The sequence below is a fragment of the Ranitomeya variabilis genome, chromosome 1 (genome assembly GCF_051348905.1).
Source record: "Ranitomeya variabilis isolate aRanVar5 chromosome 1, aRanVar5.hap1, whole genome shotgun sequence".
Taxonomy (NCBI): Eukaryota; Metazoa; Chordata; class Amphibia; order Anura; family Dendrobatidae; genus Ranitomeya; species Ranitomeya variabilis.
In genome coordinates, this window is record NC_135232.1 from 347409832 (window position 1) to 347431264 (window position 21433).

Sequence of the window (21433 nt, forward strand, 5' to 3'; positions counted from 1 at the left end):
TGTTCCTGTGTACCATACCAGCGTTGTGTACACTGCCCTAACAGCCTGTTTCTGTGTGCCATACCAGCGTTGTGTACACTGCCCTAACAACCTGTTCCTGTGTGCCACACCAGCATTGTGTACACTGCCCTAACAGCCTGTTCCTGTTTACCATACCAGCATTGTGTACACTGCCCTAACAGCCTGTTCCTGTGTGCCATACAGCATTGTGTACACTGCCCTAACAGCCTGTTCCTGTGTGCCATACAGCATTGTGTTCACTGCCCTAACAGCCTGTTCCTGTGTGCCATACAGCATTGTGTACACTGCCCTAACAGCCTGTTCATGTGTGCAATACCAGCGTTGTGTAGACTGCCATAACAGCCTGTTCCTGTGTGCCATACCAGCGTTGTGTACACTGCCCTAACAGCCTGTTCCTGTGTGCCACACCAGCGTTGTGTACACTGCCCTAACAGCCTGTTCCTGTGTGCCATACCAGCGTTGTGTACACTGCCCTAACAGCCTGTTCCTGTGTGCCATACCAGTATTGTGTACACTGCCCTAACAGCCTGTTCCTGTGTGCCACACCAGCGTTGTGTACACTGCCCTAACAGCCTGTTCCTGTGGACCACACAGCATTGTATACACTGCCCTAACAGCCTGTTCCTGTGTGCCATACCAGCGTTGTGTACACTGCCCTAACAGCCTGTTCCTGTGTGCCATACCAGTATTGTGTAGACTGCCCTAACAGCCTGTTCCTGTGTGCCATACCAGTATTGTGTACACTGCCCTAACAGCCTGTTCCTGTGTGCCACACCAGCGTTGTGTACACTGCCCTAACAGCCTGTTCCTGTGTGCCATACCAGCGTTGTGTACACTGCCCTAACAGCCTGTTCCTGTGTGCCACACCAGCGTTGTGTACACTGCCCTAACAGCCTGTTCCTGTGTGCCACACCAGCGTTGTGTACACTGCCCTAACAGCCTGTTCCTGTGTGCCACACCAGCATTGTGTACACTGCCCTAACAGCCTGTTCCTGTGTGCCATACCAGTATTGTGTAGACTGCCCTAACAGCCTGTTCCTGTGTGCCATACCAGCGTTGTGTACACTGCCCTAACAGCCTGTTCCTGTGTGCCATACCAGCGTTGTGTACACTGCCCTAACAGCCTGTTCCTGTGTGCCATACCAGCGTTGTGTACACTGCCCTAACAGCCTGTTCCTGTGTGCCATACCGATGAAGTGACCGAGGGCAAGTTCGCCCATGTATATCCATGATCTGGCTCAGCAAAACTTCCACACCCAGATTCCATTTTAACAAACATATCTTTACTGTTGTACATTTTTCCTTAACACAGCGAAACACAATAATAAACAACACAAAATATGCCTATCCACAGAAATAAACGTGTAATACAAGCTGTCCCTCACTTTCCCTATCCACACGTTACCAGTCTCTTTGCTCCAGAAGGTTATCTTCCCACGTCGCAGGCCTGTCTGTCTCTGCAGGGATTAAACAAAGCTCCGTCTCTCAGGTCCAGACTGTAGTCCTTGGGGTACGGCAGGTAGGGGTGGAATATTCGGCCTCTCAACAGAGGACCCGCTTACAGTTCGTGGGTTCAGGATCTGTGGAGATGTCACCGCTGAGTGAATATTCGGCCTCTCAACAGAGGACCCGCTTACAGTTCGTGGGTTCAGGATCTGGAAGTCAGCTTTCAAGGGAGAGGGATCATCCAGACAATCTGTTATATTGCATTCACAGGAGGGCACCAGCATACACAGACTTCTCTCTGCACAGACTGATTTCCCGGGCTCTTCTTCTTCTCTCCCTCCTTCCTGGTCACATGACATAACAGGGGGGAGCTTAGCCAATACAGTTTGTTTCTCTGTAATCACATTCGGCGTAGGTATAACTTCTGGCCACACGGGGGCAGTGTCTGTCACAGATTCTTCTATGTCAATGATAACAGAACAGTCAGAGCCGGCCAGCTCATTACACCAGCGTTGTGTACACTGCCCTAACAGCCTATATAAACAATATAAACCTTGTTCTCTGGCAAAAAATACTATTGCTCTGTGTCATATAAACCTTGTACTCTGAGGCAAAAAAATCAAATTGCTCTGTGCTATATAAACCTTGTTCTCTTGGAAAAAATCCTATTGCTCTGTTGCATAAAGGCCTTGTTATCTGGTAAAAAAAAATCATATTGCTCTATTGCATAAAAACCTTGTTCTCTCTGGCAAAAAAATCCTGCTGCTCTGTTACATAAAACCCTTTTTCTATGTGGCAAAAATTCTATTGCTCTGTGCCATATAAACCTTGTGCTCTGAGGCAAAAAATCCTATTGATCTGTGCCATATAAACATTTTATTAGCATGGATACTTGGGAGCACAACAAGCACAAATAGGGTCTTAACAGAAGTGCAAATGCAGTAGTAGAGTGTTCACTCTGATAATGAAGTTGCAGAATTGCAACACAGTAAACGCATGGGACAGCTGCAGCAGGACATGGGTCAGAATACCGGAGAGAGGCTTGATCAAGGTTAATGGTGTCTAAATCTGTGCTGCTGTTGAAAATTGCAGGATATCAAGAAGTTCCATAAAAGGTTTTATTTCAAAAAGATTTCAAAAACCATTTACCTTGATTTAAACATTTTACTCTGAGGCAAAAATACTATTGCTCAGTTGCATAAAAAACCTGGATCTATGGCAATAATTCCTACTGCTATGTTGTGTAAAAAACTTGTTCTCTGTGGCAAAAAAATCCTATTGCTCTGTAGCATATAAACCTTGTACTCTGAGGCAAAAAATCCCATTGCTCTCTTTCATAAAAACCTTGATCTCTGTGGCAAAAAAAAGAAAAGCAGTGTTGAATAACTCCTACTTCCACTGTTAAGCTTACATGGCAATGTCTACCTCATCCTCCACTTGGACCTCGACCTCCTGGTTCAAGATAGTACTTTGTACATAATTTCTATTATTTTTATTAGTTCCCCTTAAATGTTTAAAAACAAAAAAAGTGTCGGTTGCCGTCTACTTGAACTGATATACCTACATCACAACGCGTACCTCATCCTAAGGGCTGGCATTTTCCAAAGCTCAAGAGTTCATCTGAGTTCAGGCTGTGAGGGAGCACAGCTTCAGTGACGTCACCATTAGTCATTAAAGCTCCACTCCCAGCATTTCACTTAGTCCCCAGTAGTTAACATCCGAACCAGCCGCATTAGCATCGCTCCCAGTTGTAAACTTTATATACCCAAGATATGGATTACGGTGTGGGACTGACTGAACGCCGGACAGGTATGGGCATATTGTTGGTGGAGGGCTTCGCATGGATTACCAGTAACAATAAAATGGTCAAACAGTGTTTAGTGTTTTATTTCATTAAAATATTTTTTCTGGCTGTATCTTTTTTTAACCCTTTACAAACTTTACAAACTTTAGTATTAGTAATGGATAGGTGTCTTATTGACACCTCTCCATTACTAAGCTGGCTTAATGTCACCTTACAATACAAATGTGACATTAACCCCTTATTACCCCATATGCCACCGCTACAGGGCAGTGGGAAGAGAGAGGCTAAGTGCCAGAATTGGCACATGTTACAGATGTGCCTCTTCTGGGGTAGCTGGGGGCAAATGTTTTCAGCCAGGGGTGGGGTGGCTGGGGGCAGATATTTTTAGCCAGGGGGGGGGCAATAACCATTGTCCCTTTCTAGGCTATTAATATCTGCCCTCAGTCACTGGCTTTCCCTCTCTGGCGCAGAAAATTGTGCGGGAGCCCAAACCAGTTTTTTCCTTGAAAACATTACTTTATTAAATACATATAGGTCCCAAATTTTACACACATATACTACTAACAATATTAGACACTGACAAATATAAATTTAACTGTTCTGCAATGGTTTACTGTATGTAAACCATGTCTCCTATCCTGTCGACTTCTGCAATGATTTTGCAGAAGCCAACAAATGAATTATCGACTATTCTGCTATCTATCTCTCTATGAAATATAAAGATATATATATATATATATATATATATATATATATATATATCACTGACATATACAGAACAGACGAAAAGTTTAGACAATTTAGAAAATTGTACATTCACACTGAAGGCATCAAAACTATGAATTAACACATGTGGAATTATATACTTAACAAAAAAGTGTGAAACAACTGAAATTATGTCTTATATTCTAGGTTCTTCAAAGTAGCCACCTTTTGCATTGATGACTGCTTTGCACACTCTTGGCATTCTCTTGATGAGCTTCAAGAGGTAGTCACCAGGAATGGTCTTCCAACAATCGTGAAGGAGTTCCCAGAGATGCTTAGCACTTGTTGGCCCTTTTGCCTTCACTCTGCGGTCCAGCTCACCCCAAACCATCTCGATTGGGTTCAGGTCTGGTGACAGTGGAGGCCAGATCATCTGGCGTTGCACCCCATCACTCTCCTTCTTGGTCAAATAGCCCTTACACAGCCTGGAGATGTGTTTGGGGTCATTGTCCTGTTGAAAAATAAATGATGGTCCAACTAAACGCAAACCAGATGGAATAGCATGCCGCTGCAAGATGCTGTGGTAGCCATGCTGGTTCAGTATGCTTTCAATTTTGAATAAATCCCCAACAGTGTCACCAGCAAAGAACCCCCACACCATCACACCTCCTGCTCCATGATTCTCAGTGGGAACCAGGCATGTAGAGTCCATCTGTTCACCTTTTCTGCGTAGCACAAAGACACCGTGGTTGGAACCAAAGATCTCAAATTTGGACTCATCAAACCAAAGCACAAATTTCCACTGGTCTAATGTCCATTCCTTGTGTTCTTAAGCCCAAACAAGTCTCTTCTGCTTGTTGCCTGTCCTTAGCAGTGGTTTCCTTGCAGCTATTTTATCATGAAGGCCTGCTGCACAAAGTCTCCTCTTAACAGTTGTTGTAGAGATGTGTCTGCTGCTAGAACTCTGTGTAGCATTGACCTGGTCTCTAATCTGAGCTGCTGTGAATCTGCGATTTCTGAGGCTGGTGACTCGGAAAAACTTATCCTCAGAAGCAGAGGTGACTCTTGGTCTTCCTTTCCTGGAGCAGTCCTCATGTGAGCCAGTTTCTGCCATTGCACTTGGGGACACTTTCAAAGTTTGCCCAATTTTCCAGACTGGCTGACCTTCATTTCTTAAAGTAACGATGGCCACTCGTTTTTCTTTACTTAGCTGCTTTTTTCTTGCCATAATACAAATTGTAACAGTCTATTCAGTAGGACTATCAGCTGTGTATCCACCAGACTTCTGCACAACACAACTGATCGTCCCAACCCCATTTATAAGGCAAGAAATCCCACTTATTAAACCTGACAGGGCACACCTGTGAATTGAAAACCATCCCCTACCTCTTGAAGCTCATCAAGAGAATGCCAAGAGTGTGCAAAGCAGTCATCAAAGCAAAAGGTAGCTACTTTGATGAACCTAAAATATAACACTTAATTTCAGTTGTTTCACACTTTTTTGTTAAGTATATAATTCCACATGTGCTTTCATCCTGCACCCTCATCTTCTCATGTGCTGCTACCATCTTGCGCCCCATCCTGTCATGTGCATCCTCATCTTGTTTAGTGCACCTCCATCTTGTCATGTGCTACTCTCTTCCTGAACCCTCATCCTGTCATTTGCTCCCATCCTGCACCCCAATTCTGTCATGTGGTGCTCCAATCCCGAGCCCCATCCAGTCATGTGGTGCTCCTCATTGTGGACCCCTATGCTGCCATGTGCTGCTCCCATCCTGCACCCATATCCTGTCATGTGGTGCTCCTCATCCTGCACCCCCATGCTGTCAGGTGCTGCTCCCATCCTGCACCCCAATCCTGTCATGTGCTGCTCCCATCCTGCGCCCCCATCCTGTCATGTGCTGCTGTCATCCTGCGCCCCATCCTGTCATGTGCTACTCTCTTCCTCAGCCCTCATTTTGTCATGTGCTCCCATCCTGCGCCCCATCCTGTCATGTAGTGCTCCCATCCTGCACCCCCATGCTGTCATGTGCTGCTCCCATCCTGCACTCCCATTCTGTCATGTGGGGCTCCCATCCTGAACCCCCATCCTGTCATGTGCTGCTCCCATCCTGCACTCCCATTGTGTCAGGTGGTGCTCCCATCCTGCACCCCCGTGCGTCATGTGCTGCTCCCATCCCGCACCCCCATCCTGTCATGTAGTGCTCCTATCATGCACCCCCATTCTGTCATTCGCTGCTCCCATCCTTCACCCCCATCCTGTCATGTGCTGCTCTCTTCCTGCACCCCCATCCTGTTATGTGCTGCTCTCATCCTGCGCTCCATCCTATCATGTGCTGCTCTCATCCTGCTCCCCATTCTGTCATGTGCTGCTCCCATCCTGCACCCCCATTCTGCCATGTGCTGCTCCCATCCTGTGTCCCCATTCTATCATGTGCAGCTCCCATCCTGTGCCCCCATTCTGTCATATGCTGCTCCCATCCTGCACCCCCATTCTGTCATGTGCTGCTCCCATCCTGGACCCAAATCCTATCATGTGGTGCTCCCATCCTGTGCCCCCATCCAGTCATGTGCTGCTTTCATCCTGTGCCCCAATCCTGTCCTGTGCTGCTCCCATCCTGCACCCCCATTCAGTCATGTGCTGCCTCCATCCTGCACCTCTGTTCTGTCATGTGCTGCTCACATCCTGTGCCCCTGTTTTCATGTTCTGCTCCCATCCTGCACCCCCATTCTGTAATGTGCTGCTCCCATCCAGCGCCCCGATCCTGTTGTGTGCTCTGATCCTGCGCTGCCATGGTGTCATGTGCTGCTTCCACCCTGCACCCCCATTCTGTCATGTGCTGCTCCCATCCTGCACCCCCATCCTGTCATGTGCTGCTCCCATCCTGCGTCCCCATGCTGTCATGTGCTGCTCCCATCCTGCGCCCCATGCTGTCATGTGCTGCTCCCATCCTGCGCTCCCATGCTGTCATGTACTGCTCCCATCCTGCACCCCCGTTCTGTCATGTGCTGCACCCATCCTGCGCCTTCATCCTGTCATGTGCTGCTTCCATCCTGCGCCTCCATTCTGTCATGTGCTGCTCCCATCCTGCGCCCCCTTCTGCCATGTGCTACTCCCATCCTGCGCCCCTATTCTGTCATGTGCTGCTCCCATCCTGCGCCCCATCCTGTCATGTGCTGCTACCATCCTGCACTCCCGATGCTGTCATGTGCTGCTCTCATCCTGCACCCCAATGCTGTCATGTGCTGCTCCCATCCTGTGCCTCTGTTCTGTCATGTGCTCCTCCCATTCTGCGCCCCCTTAAGATGCTCCATAGTATATGCCCAGTATGCTGCTCCATAAAGGTAAAGGGCGGCGCCGGCACACACTAATCGCATCATCGCCCCCTCTGACCTGAACGTCACAGGCAGAGAATGCGGAAGACGGTGGTGCACAGCAGGGGAACGGGGACAGCTGAATATAGGATAGTCACCCTCCTGGCACGTCCCTGCTTCTTCGTCGGAGATCATGTATGCATTCAGTGCTTATGCATACCGCGATCTCCTCTGGGCTGCGTCACTCTGTGGGGTCCAAACTGCGCAGGCGTTTGCGCTTGCGCAGTCTATAAAGTGGTGGGACAGAGTGACGCTCCCAGTGTTATATTATATATATATATATATATATATATATATATATATATATATATATATGTATTCTATTATTCTATGCGTATATATCTTTTCTACCTATTCTATTCTTACCATGTCAGTGTGATTTTACTGTATGCCGGACATGAATTGCTGGCTTTTCAAAGGACACCAGTGCATAAAAATCGGACAGCACTTGCATGGTGCGAATGCTGTGCGATTTTTTTATCGCACCCATTGACTTGCATTGGTGAGTCTCATTCGAGGTACGCAGCAAATCAGAGTATGCTGAGATTTTTTTCTCAGTCCGATTTCGGCTGAGAAAAAAAATCGCAAATGAGATGTCACCCATTGAATACCATTGGTCCGAGTGCAATCCAATTTTTTATAGGATTGCACTCGTCCATTTTTTTGCAAGTGAGTATGAACCCTTAATAAGGACCTTGGCCTCCTAGTTCAAGATTACTGGTTGGTTCTGTATTTTATTCTCTGTTATTTCTATTAGTTAAAATCTTATGTGGGGGTATAGTTACCCATGCTCTGAGGCTGAAATGTTAAAAAATCTTATGTGGGAGTATTGTTCCTAATGCTTTGAGGGTGAAATTTTAATCAGCTTTTGTGGGGGTACTATGCCACATGGTCCGAGGGTGATGTCTGTAAGTTGCTTCCGTTGGGACAGTTTCCTTCATGCTCCATGTGTTAAAATTTTAACTGGACTGGTGGTAGCAAACCTCAGTCTTTGTGGGGGCACTGTTAAAAATGTTTATGTTACTCATTTTTTTCCTATTTTTCCAATAATTGCTTTGGTAAAATAACCCTTTAAGTTATTTTCCTATCCACATTTGTTTGCAGGGCAATTGTCCTGCTCTTACCCCCATTTTGCTTCCTTTTGCAGCCCCCTAACCCTTATTACAACTTTTAAATTTTATAGCCACTTTACAGCTGAGAAGTTCGGGTTCTCATTGATTTATGTGGGGCTCAAGGTCTGCGGTCAAGCTCACAACCCGAACCGGACTTAAAAAGTCATCCCGAGCCAGCTGAACAAGAACATGCGCAGGTTCGCTCATCTCTAGAAACAACAACACAAAAATAGAGGTAAGCTGATATAAAAATTATATAACCATAAAGAGAAGAGAAAATACTCAATATATAGCTTAGTGTAAACCAAATATGAACAGGACAAACTGAGGCAGATGACGGTAGTAAATAACACAAATAAAATTATAATATGTCCCAGATTCACAAAAAGTCTTATAATGAAATACCTTTAATGGCCGTTATCTACAGCATAAAGAAAATGGTAGTGGTCAACAATTATAAAGATATAGAGCTAGTAACCAGCATAATGATTAAAGCCAAAAATAAATGCCTAGTGCATAATATCCTATGGTAAAGCACCTTTGATGCCTGACACACGTTTCGCCGTGGCTTCTTCCAAGGCTGTGTTTTCTATTTGCTCTATACTTTGGATAACCTGCATTAAAGGTATTGTGTTATAGGACTGCATAAGGACTATTAAATAATTATGTATCTGGACACATTGCAATTAACTAGTGATGTGCTAGTTTAGATATTTTCGTCTAACTCAGCCTCAGTTTGTCCTGTACATATTTGACTTGCACTAAACTATTTACTAATTTTATTTTCTTCTCTTTATACCTATATAAGTCTCACATCAACTTACCTTTATTTTTTATTTCACTTTGTATTTTGCTGTGCATATCATGAATCTATGCAATGATTATATTGTATATCATAATTATCAATTCTTCATGCTTCGTTATGCACGTCAATCTAACAGTATTATGCATATTTATTACTTTTTTAAATCTATGATGTATTTATATATTATTTATTTATCTTTTGTTAATCTTGTGGTACATTTCCAGACACCATCATCTACAAATTATACTGCTTTTATCAAGTATTCTAGATTTTGATTAAATAAAGGATATAATATATTTAAATATAATTGTAGTCATATTTGTAGGCTTTCCAAATGTATTCTGCAGCAGGACAATGATCCCAAACATACAAAAAGTGTTATTAAAAACTATCTTTAGCATAGCAAAGAATAAGAAGTCCTGGAAGTGATGATATAGATCCAACAGAGCTCCGATCTCAACATCATCAAGTCTGTCTCCGTTTACATGATGAAACATAAGGATATGTACAAACTATATCCATAGAAGATCTATGGTTAGTTCTCCAAGATATTTTTAACAATTTCTGTGCAGACTTTACTCAAAAACTATGTTCAAGTGAGAAGAATTAATGCTGTTTTGAAGACAAAGGGTAGTCACACCAAATATTAATTTGATTTTGATTTCTCTCAATAGGTAATATAACTTTCATTGCAAAATCGTCAATTTTACTTAAATTAGTTAATTAAAAAATTCACACCCCGCATCAAAATTACCTCCATATTTTTAATGCCAGCACCCAGCCTTCTAGTCATGGAATGAACAATTTGATGACATACTGCAATATATATATTTTTCCCATTCCTTAAGAATAACCTCTTTTAAAACCTGAATGCTGGATGGAGAGTGATGCTCTTCAGAATTACTCATATGTGTTCAGTTGGGTTCAGATCAGGAGACATACTTGGCCACTAATTCACTTTTAACCTTTATTCTACAGATATGCAATGGACTTGTGTTTTCGATCATTGTTATGTTGGAAAAGTTCACATCTACTAACTGCATGGAGTGAGTGTAGCATCTTCCCTTTAAATATAGAGCAGTACATCTGTGTATTCATGATAACATCAATGAAATGTAGCTCCCCATCACAAACAGTAATCATGCTGCCCTACATAAGGACACTGCCCCACCATGTTTCACTGTAGGCATCATGCAGCAACCACAGACCACTGTCATGGCCAATGTAATAGGATATGTTAATCATTTTGTACCAATTCTAAAGTTAAGTAAAAAAAATACAGTACAAGTCAAAAATTAAGTGAACTTTTCAATTTAACATCCTTCTTCAACAGCAATCACATCCACCAAATGGTTTCATTAGCTGCAAATAAGATTTGCACACTGTTGAGGAGGAATCTTGGACCATTCCTCCTGGCAAAGGTTTCAGTTAATCAATATTTTGAGGTCACATGCCGTGCATATGCAAAGTTATTCAGGTCATGTCATTTTGATGTATGCTTCGGGTCATTATCTTTGTCATTCTCCTGTAAAATGTTGTAATATACCTTTAAGCTCATGGTTCCCTAAATAATCAGAAGGGGTCTAGGTCCCAAGATAGCAAAGCAAACCTAAATTATTATGATGAACTGTTCCTACATTCATAGTAATAGCAAATTGATATGATAGTACCAAGTAGAAAGTCAAATGACATTGACAGTCTTTCAAAAAATATAAAATGAAACAAGGATATTAAAAAATAATTAATTATATCTAATATTTTTTAAATAAAGATTTTTCTTTATTTAGTCAATAGATATTTGTTTTTAGAATCTGAAAAAACATTATCCTTGTAATCATGTCCTGTCCTGTTGAAAATTTAATTACCACCCAAAGTCATAGAAGAGCGGCGCAAAGAGTCACTAATCCAATACTAACTGTTCAATATTTTCTTGATGAATTCTTACTTTCTTTATGCATAAAATCAAACCTAAGATCTCGGACAATTGATTTTGTTCAAAGAATTATGCTTTAAGCACTGAAGCTAATTACAATTTTTGATTAAACCATAAACACAACAGAGCGATCATGGAAGCAAAGTCAGAAACACAAATTCTCAAATTTTAGCAAATTAAAATCTACTTATGCAAGATTACGTGCCATTTTCTGATATTTAGAAGAGGATTCCTAGATATATTCTCTGTTTTTACAATATATCCCACAAAAGCTATGTCACACCAATATAGAGTAAAATTTAAGAATTTTTATTGAAAAATATTAAAAAGGCATACATGATAATATTATAGATTTCTTAAAAAACAGCCACAAGAAGGAAATACAAAGCAAAACAAGAAGAGATGCATAGGTATGGTTATAAATATTAAATTGTAGACTTATGGATCACAGTTTAATATTTAGATCTATACCTACGCATATCTGGTTATTTTGTTTTGTATTTCTGTGATTTCACTGTTTTTTTTTTTTTAAATGCAGGATATCATCATGTCTGCTTTTTAATATTTTTTAATAAAAGTTCTTATTCCTAGATTTTACTCTATAATGGTGCGACATAGCTTTTGTAGGGATTTGTGTACATATTTGTATGTGCACATATTTTGTGTATGTTTTCTGTTTTTACAATATGATATATAGGTTACATGTATAGAGATTTTTGCTATTTTTTTTTATTTGGGATTTGTATTAAAATTTGAATTTGATATACGGATCCAAAATAAAAAGAAAATAGCAAAAATTGTCAGGGGTACAAATGGTTTAATAAGCATTAATGCAAAATATCTAAATTTCCTCTCAATACAAACACTTAAGTAAATATTTCAGTTTACAAGGTCTACAAGCTGAAATAACATTTTTGAATGTTTTACAACATTTTGCTATATTTTTGCTATTCCGAATCTTATTTAAATCCTGAATAAAATCAATTGTTTTTTTTAAATTATAATGAAATATTACAAGGACTTTTCTTACCTTAAAATGAAGGTCTACTTGAAAGTCACGTGGGCAGCTGCAAAGTGCTACCTTTAGTATCCTGCTCTACCTTTGAAATAAGCTTAGTTTGTTGGACGTATTAGAATTATATACCGAGATATCAATGGCAGAGCTTGGAATCACAGAGCAAATACCGACATGATCTCTTTATTCCAAGTCCGTTAGGGTTACTTGACTATCGTATTCCAAACACTTTTGTGTTTTCCATAAAGCATGCACTGTGTAAACATAGATGGAGTATGCTTTAATGAGATAAATTTAACAGCACTTAGGATAAGCCCAGAAGTCCTTTTAAAAAATAGCAATGTTTTTTTTTTTTACTCCATTTTGTATAGGGCATGACATATTTTTGCAATGTGATCCCGCAGTAAGAGGAAAGCCTGGAATGCAGTCGGATCACAGTTGGCTATTGTGTTACACGTGACATCAGAAAATATGTTGTTCTTTAGAACTGTTAATCAGAGATGCATTCTTCATTATCACACAACAAACCATCTCGTCCGCAGGAAACAGCGATGTTAATGACCTGTGTCAAAATATATTTGCTTGAGTGAGACTGACAATGACTAAATTAAAAGAAGTGTTGTAGTGTGGACTGTTTAATAAGCTTAAGAGGTTAGATGGCCAATGCTAGCAAAAAGAAGAAAAGCGAAGAGAAGAATTTCGGTCCTCACTTTCTATCAATTACATCGTAAACAGACTTTTTGGAGAGGGTCATTAGTTTTGTTCTTTTGATAGCAAACTATTTTCAAGTCTTCAAGAAAACATTATTTTTGCTATTTTCACTGCAAATAATTATAACGCTCCAATTAGTCAGACAGATGAACAGTGGAATTTTCTGGAAATACAGAGATTCAATTTCTTTGACAAAAGATGATAAATATTAAAGCTCTGAGTAATTAAGACAATTATGTTCATTAAGGTGCTATGTTTAAATTCTGCAATTTCCTATAATAAGCCTTATCTAATTGAAACATATTTACACAATAGCACAATCTATTTAATGACTACCAAATGCATATGTACTTAGTGGCAAAATGTTGGAAAAGCATCACCGCCCTCCACTGGCACCTCAAAAATAACATAGAAAAGTATACATGCAAACAAATAGAGCAGCACAATGAGCATGCTAAGGTACACAGGAACAGTGAAAATCAATAAAACGGCAAAAAGGATAAGCCATACTGGATAAATCCTTATAAAACTTTACACATTAGTGGATAGTCTTGTGGAATTGTACAGAGCTTTCAAAAAAATAGCCACAAATGATACAGCCGCAGGGACTGGAACATATTATTCAAGATACTCAGATAACACTCAAGCATGCTCACTCATCACATTCTATTCTATTTGACATTATTTTGCATAGAAATGCATGTTATGTATACAGGATGGGCCATTTATATGGATACACCTAAATAAAATGGCAATGGTTGGTGATATCAACTTCCTTTTTGTGGCACATTAGTATATGGGAGGGGGGAAACTTTTCAAGATGGGTGGTGACTTTTAATGGAAAGAGGGTCATGTGACACATCAAACTTATTGAGAATTTCACAAGAAAAACAAAGGTGTGCTTGGTTTTAATATAACTTTATTCTTTAATGAGTTATTTACAAGTTTATGACCGCTCATAAAATGTGTTCAAAGTGCTGCCCATTGTGTTGGATTGTCAATGCAACCCTCTTCTCCCACTCTTGACACGCTGATAGCAACACCGCAGAAAAAATGTTAGCACAGGCTTCCAGTATCCGATGTTTCAGATGCTGCACATCTCATATCTTCACAGCGTAGACAATTGCCTTCAGATGACCCCAAAGATAAAAGTCTAAGGGGGTCAGATCGGGAGACATTGGTGGCCATTCAACTGGCCCACGACGACCAATCCACTTTCCAGGAAATTGTTCATGTAGGAATGCTCAGACCTGACACCCAAGATGGTTCAAAACCACATTATGGGTGTCAGGTCTGAGCATTCCTACATGAACAGTTTCTTGGACAGTGGATAGGTCATCATGGCCAGTTGAATCGCCACCAAGGTCTCCCAATCTGATCTCATTAGACTTTTATCTTTGGGGTCATCTGAAGGTAATTTTCTATGCTGTGAAGATACAACATGTGCAGCATCTGAAACAACGGATACTGGAAGCCTGTGCTAACATTTCTTCTGCTGTGTTGCTATCAATGTGTCAAGAGTGGGAGTCGAGAGTTGCATTGACAATCCAACACAATGGGCAGCACTATGAACACATTTAATAAGTGGTCATAAACTTGTAAATAACTCATGAAAGAATAAAGTTATGTTAAAAGGAAACACACCATTGTTTTTCTTGTGAAATTCTCAATAAGTTTGATGTGTCACATGACCCTCTTCCCATTGAAAAAAATAAAGTTGGATCTAAAATGGCCGACTTCAAAATGGCCACCATGGTCACCACCCATCTTGAAAAGTGTTCCCTCTCCCACATACTAATGTGCCGCAAACAGGACGTTGATATCACCAACCATTCCCATTTTATTTAGGTGTATCCATATAAATGGCCCTCCCTGTACATTAAAAAGTATTATTTATGCATTACCCCATGTTGGTCTACTTTATTGTGCAACCTTTTATTTCTCTTCAAACTAAAATTATACTAACAGCAAATGAAGCAAAATAGGCTTATTCAGGTTCTTGCCGTGGATCACATCACTTACTAAATAACCCGTTTTTTAATCCATAGATACTAGAATGACATGAAGTATTTTGGACACCAAGTTGCACAGTTTAGATGTCACTGAGTTCATGTTGCTGATCCGTAATAAACAGGAGACTCTTATTATGCTACTGTATTTAGTTGAAAAAAGTTCAAGTTTTATTTTGCAAGTCCATTTTATTAATAGTGCTATATGGTTTTTATTACAAGGCTTGATATTTTGGTGTTCACCTTATTTTTGTTCCCATTTTTGGAAGAAAAAAAAACCCCTTTTGTTCTGACAACAAATATGGCAAAAGCATAAAAACCATAAGGATATTCTGTAAGATACTAAACATCTACTCAAATGCATTTGGAAATATTCTCCTATTAGGACATAGAATCATCATCTTTACTATTTAAAGTCACCCATTCACTTGAATGGATGATATGGTTTACCTTTAGAGATGAGCGACCCTCTTCTATTCAAAAATAACTGGAGAATTTTGGTAATTCAACGCAGCTGGTAAACTCAAACAATCTGAAATTCACTTTGCGCAAATTAAAATAATATGCCAGCTGACATTTTAAAAATTGCAGAAGATCATTGCATCAGCCAGAGAAGAATCACATAACCTTGAGTATGACCTGTACGGTTTCCCCATAATGCTTTGTTGTTATCCCATTAAGTGATATACATATGTATCATAGAAAATCAGAAAGGGCTATCATATCCTGCATAAAAGTAGACGCAGGAAATACAGCAACCATTTGATGGTGAACTTGGTAGGAAAAAATTATCACAGTTCACAGCTTAGCCATAGAAATAAGGAGAAAAAGCCATAAATACTGAAGAAACTGTGCAGTATATGACTGCACTGCAGTGAAGATTAGTATGAGTCAGCAAGCGAGAATAATACAGATTTAAATGATAGGGAAACAAGGCCAGAGAGGGATAGATAACTGGGAACTTCTGTTTTATCAGTATGATAATAGTGTTGCTAGAAATCAGTCATATATATGTTTTGCATTTTAGCAAAAGCAAGCCACCTATAGTGTTGAAAGAAAAAGAACATTTAATTCTGTGTATGCATCACAAAGTTTGCTCGTCACACACAGCACTATTTTTTATACACCTACAAGTGCTTGTCACAAAATTAGAACATCATCAAAAAGTTAATTTATTTCAGTTCTTCAATACAAAAACTGAGACTCATATGTTATATAGAGTCATTACAAAAGTAATTATCTCAGTAAATTGGAATAATTAACAAAAACACCTGCAAAAGCTTCCTAAGCATTTGAAAAGGTCCCTTAGGCTATTTCAGTAGGGTCCACAATCATGGGGAAGACTGCTGACTTGTCAGATGTCCAGAAGGCAGTCAATGACACACTCCACAAGGAGGGTAAGCCACAAAAGGTCATTGCTAAAGAAGCTGGCTGTTCACAGAGTGCTGTTTCCAAGCATATTAATGGAAAGTTGATTCGAAGGAAAAAGTGTGGTAGCAAAAGGTGCATAAGCAACCAGGATAACTGCAGCCTTGAAAGGAAAGTTAACCCCTTCATGACCTTGCCGTTTTTTGCAATTCTGACCAGTGTCCCTTTATGAGGTAATAACTCAGGAACGCTTCAACGGATCCTAGCGATTCTGAGACTGTTTTTTCGTGACATATTGGTCTTCATGTTAGTGGTAAATTTAGGTCGATAATTTCTGAGTTTATTTGTGAAAAAAACGGAAATTTGGCAAAAATTTTGAAAATTTCGCAATTTTCACATTTTGAATTTTTATTCTGTTAAACCAGAGAGTTATGTGACACAAAATAGTTAATAAATAACATTTCCCACATGTCTACTTTACATCAGCACAATTTTGGAAACAAATTTTTTTTTTGCTAGGAAGTTATAAGGGTTAAAATTTGACCAGTGATTTCTCATTTTTACAACAAAATTTACAAAACCATTTTTTTTAGGGACCACCTCACATTTGAAGTCAGTTTGAGGGTTCTATATGGCTGAAAATACCCAAAAGTGACACCATTCTAAAAACTGCACCCCTCAAGGTGCTCAAAACCACATTCAAGAAGTTTATTAACCCTTAAGGTGTTTCACAGCAGCAGAAGCAACATGGAAGTAAAAAATGAACATTTAACTTTTTAGTCACAAAAATGAACTTTTAGCAACAATTTTTTATTTTCCCAAGGGTAAAAGGAGAAACTGGACCACGAACGTTGTTGTCCAATTTGTCCTGAGTACGCTGATACCTCATATGTGGGGGTAAACCACTGTTTGGGCGCACGGCAGGGCTCGGAAGGGAAGGAACGCCATTTGACTTTTTGAATGAAAAATTGGCTCCAATCTTTAGCGGACACCATGTCGCATTTGGAGAGCCCCCGTGTGCCTAAACATTGGAGCTCCCCCACAAGTGACCACATTTTGGAAACTAGACCCCCCAAGGAACTTATCTAGAAGCATAGTGAGCACTTTAAACCCCCAGGTGCTTCACAAATTGATCCGTAAAAATGAAAAAGTACTTTTTTTTCACAAAAAAATTATTTTAGCCTCAATTTTTTCATTTTCACATGGGCAACAGGATAAAATGGATCCTAAATTTTGTTGGGCAATTTCTCCTGAGTACACCAATACCTCACATGTGGGGGTAAACCACTGTTTGGGCACATGGTAAGGCTCAGAAGGGAAGGAGCGCCATTTGACTTTTTGAATGAAAAATTATCTCCATCGTTAGCGGACACCATGTCGCGTTTGGAAAGCCCCTGTGTGCCTAAACATTGGACCTCCTCCACAAGTGACCCCATTTTGGAAACTAGACCCCCCAAGGAACTCATCTAGAGGCATAGTGAGCACTTTAAACCCCCAGGTGCTTCACAAATTGATCCGCAAAAATGAAAAAGTACTTTTTTTTCACACAAAATTTCTTTTAGCCTCAATTCTTTCATTTTCACATGGGCAACAGGATAAAATGGATCCTAAAATTTGTTGGGCAATTTCTCCTGAGTATGCCGATACCTCATATGTGGGGGTAAACCACTGTTTGGGTGCACGGCAAGGCTCGGAAGGGGAGGCGTGCCATTTGACTTTTTGAATGGAAAATTAGCTCCAATCGTTAGCAGACACCATGTCGCGTTTGGAGAGCCCCTGTGTGCCTAAACATTGGAGCTCCCCTACAAGTGACCCCATTTTGGAAACTAGACCCCCCAAGGAACTTATCTAGATGCATAGTGAGCACTTATAACCCCAGGTGCTTCACAGAAGTTTATAACGCAGAGCCGTGAAAATAAAAAAATAATTTTTCTTTCCTCAAAAATGATTTTTAGCCCAGAATTTTTTATTTTCCCAAGGGTAATAGGAGAAATTGGACCCCAAATGTTGTTGTCCAGTTTGTCCTGAGTACGATAATACCCCATATGTGGGGGTAAACCACTGTTTGGGCGCATGGCAGGGCTCGGAAGGGAAGGCACGCCATTTGGCTTTTTGAATGGAAAATTAGCTCCAATCATTAGCGGACACCATGTCGCGTTTGGAGAGCCCCTGTGTGCCTAAACATTGGAGCTCCCGCACAAGTGACCCCATTTTGGAAACTAGACCTCCCAAGGAACTAATCTAGATGTGTGGTGAGCACTTTGAACCCCCAAGTGCTTCACAGAAGTTTATAACGCAGAGCCATGAAAATAAAAAAATAATTTTTCTTTTCTCAAATATGATTTTTTAGCCCACAATTTTTTATTTTCCCAAGGGTAACAGGAGAAATTGGACCCCAAAAGTTGTTGTCCAGTTTTTCCTGAGTACGCTGATACCCCATATGTGGGGGTAAACCACTGTTTTGGCACACGTCGGGGTTCAGAAGGGAAGTAGTGACGTTTTGAAATGCAGACTTTGATGGAATGCTCTGCGGGCGTCAGGTTGCGTTTGCAGAGCCCCTGATGTGCCTAAACAGTAGGAACTCCCCACAATTGACTCCATTTTGGAAACTAGACCCCCAAGGGAACTTATCTAGATGTGTAGTGAGCACTTTGAACCCCCAAGTGCTTCACAGAAGTTTATAACGCAGAGCCGTGAAAATAAAAAATGTGTTTCCTTTCCTCAAAAATATTTTTTTAGCCCAGAATTTTTTTATTTTTGCAAGGGTAACAGGAGAAATTGGACCCCAAAAGTTGTTGTCCAGTTTCTCCTGAGTACGCTGGTACCCCATATGTGGGGTAAACCACTGTTTTGGCACACGTCGGGGTTCGGAAGGGAAGTAGTGACGTTTTGAAATGCAGACTTTGATGGAATGCTCTGCGGGCATCAGGTTGCGTTTGCAGAGTCCCTGATGTGCCTAAACAGTAGGAACTCCCCACAAGTGACTCCATTTTGGAAACTAGACCCCCAAGGGAACTTATCTAGATGTGTGGTGAGCACTTTGAACCCCCAAGTGCTTCACAGAAGTTTATAACGCAGAGCCGTGAAAATAATAAATGTGTTTCCTTTCCTCAAAAATATTTTTTTAGCCCAGAATTTTTTTATTTTTGCAAGAGTAACAGGAGAAATTGGACCCCAAAAGTTGTTGTCCAGTTTCTCCTGAGTACGCTGATACCCCATATGTGGGGGTAAACCACTGTTTGGGCACATGCCGGGGCTCGGAAGGGAAGTAGTGACGTTTTGGAATGCAGACTTTGATGGAATGGTCTGCGGGCATCATGTTACGTTTGCAGAGCCCCTGATATGCCTAAACAGTAGAAACCCCCCACAAGTGACCCCATTTTGGAAACTAGACCCCCCAAGGAACTTATCTAGATGTGTGGTGAGCACGTTCAACCCCCAAGTGCTTCACAGAAGTTTACAACGCAGAGCCGTGAAAATAAAAAATCATTTTTCTTTCCTCAAAAAAGATGTTTTAGCAAGCAATTTTTTATTTTCACAAGGGTAACAAGAGAATTTGGACCCCAATATTTGTTGCCCAGTTTGTTGTGAGTACGCTGATACCCCATATGTGGGGGTAAACCACTGTTTGGGCACACGTCAGGGCTCGGAAGGGAAGTAGTGACATTTGAAATGCAGACTTTGATGGAATGGTCTGCGGGCGTCACATTGCATTTGCAGAGCCCCTGATGTGCCTAAACAGTAGAAACACCCCACAAGTGACCCCATTTTGGAAACTAGACCCCCGAAGGAACTTATCTAGATGTGTGGTGAGCACTTTCAACCCCCAAGTGCTTCACAGAAGTTTATAACGAAGAGCCGTGAAAATAAAAAATAATTGTTCTTTCTCAAAAATTATGTTTTAGCAAGTAATTTTTTATTTTTGCAAGGGTAACAGGAGAAATTGGACGCCAACAGTTGTTGCCCAGTTTGTCCTGAGTATGCTGGTACCCCAAATGTGGGGGTAAACCACTGTTTGGGCGCACGTCGGGGCTTGGAAGGGCGGGAGCACCATTTGACTTTTTGAACGCAAGATTGGCTGGAATCAATGGTGGCGCCATGTTGCGTTTGGAGACCCCTGATGTGCCTAAACAGTGGAAACCCCTCAATTCTAACTTCAACACTAACCCCAACACACCCCTAATCCTAATCCCAACTGTAGCCATAACCCTAATCACAACCCTAACCCCAACACACCCCTAACCACAACCCTAACCGCAACACAACCGTAACCCTAATTCCAACCCTAATCCTAACCCTAATCCCAACCGTAACCCTAATCCCAACCCTAACCACAACTGTAACCCCAACACACCCCTAACCCTATCCGTAACCCTAACCACAAGCCTAATCTTAACCCTATTTCAAACCCTAGCCCTAATTCCAACCCTAACTCTAATTCCAACCCTAACCCTAAGGCTATGTGCCCACGTTGCGGATTCGTGTGAGATTTTTCCGCACGATTTTTGAAAAATCTGCAGGTAAAAGGCACTGTGTTTTGCCTGCGGATTTACAGCAGATTTCCAGCGTTTTTTTGTGCGGATTTCACCTGCGGATTCCTATTGAGGAACAGGTGTAAAACGCTGCGGAATCCGCACAAAGAATTGACATGCTGCGGAAAATACAATGCAGCGTTTCTGCACGGAATTTTCCGCACCATGGGCACAGCGGATTTGGTTTTCCTTAGGTGTACATGGTACTGTAAACCTGATGGAAAACTGCTTCGAATTCGCAGCGGCCAATCCGCTGCGGATCCGCGGCCAATCCGCTGCCAATCCGCTGCGGATCCACGGCCAATCCGCTGCGGATCCGCGGCCAATCCGCTGCGGATCCGCGGCCAATCCGCTGCGGATACGCTGCCGATCCGCTGCGGATCCGCGGCCGATCCGCTGCCGATCCGCTGCTGATCCGCTGCGGATCCGCTGCCGATCCGCGGCCGATCCGCTGCCGATCCGCTGCCGATCCGCTGCGGATCCGCTGCCGATCCGCTGCGGATCCACGGCCGATCCGCTGCGGATCCGCGGCCGATCCGCGGCCGATCCGCTCTGTGTGCACATGCCATAACCCTACCCCTAACCCTAACCCTACCC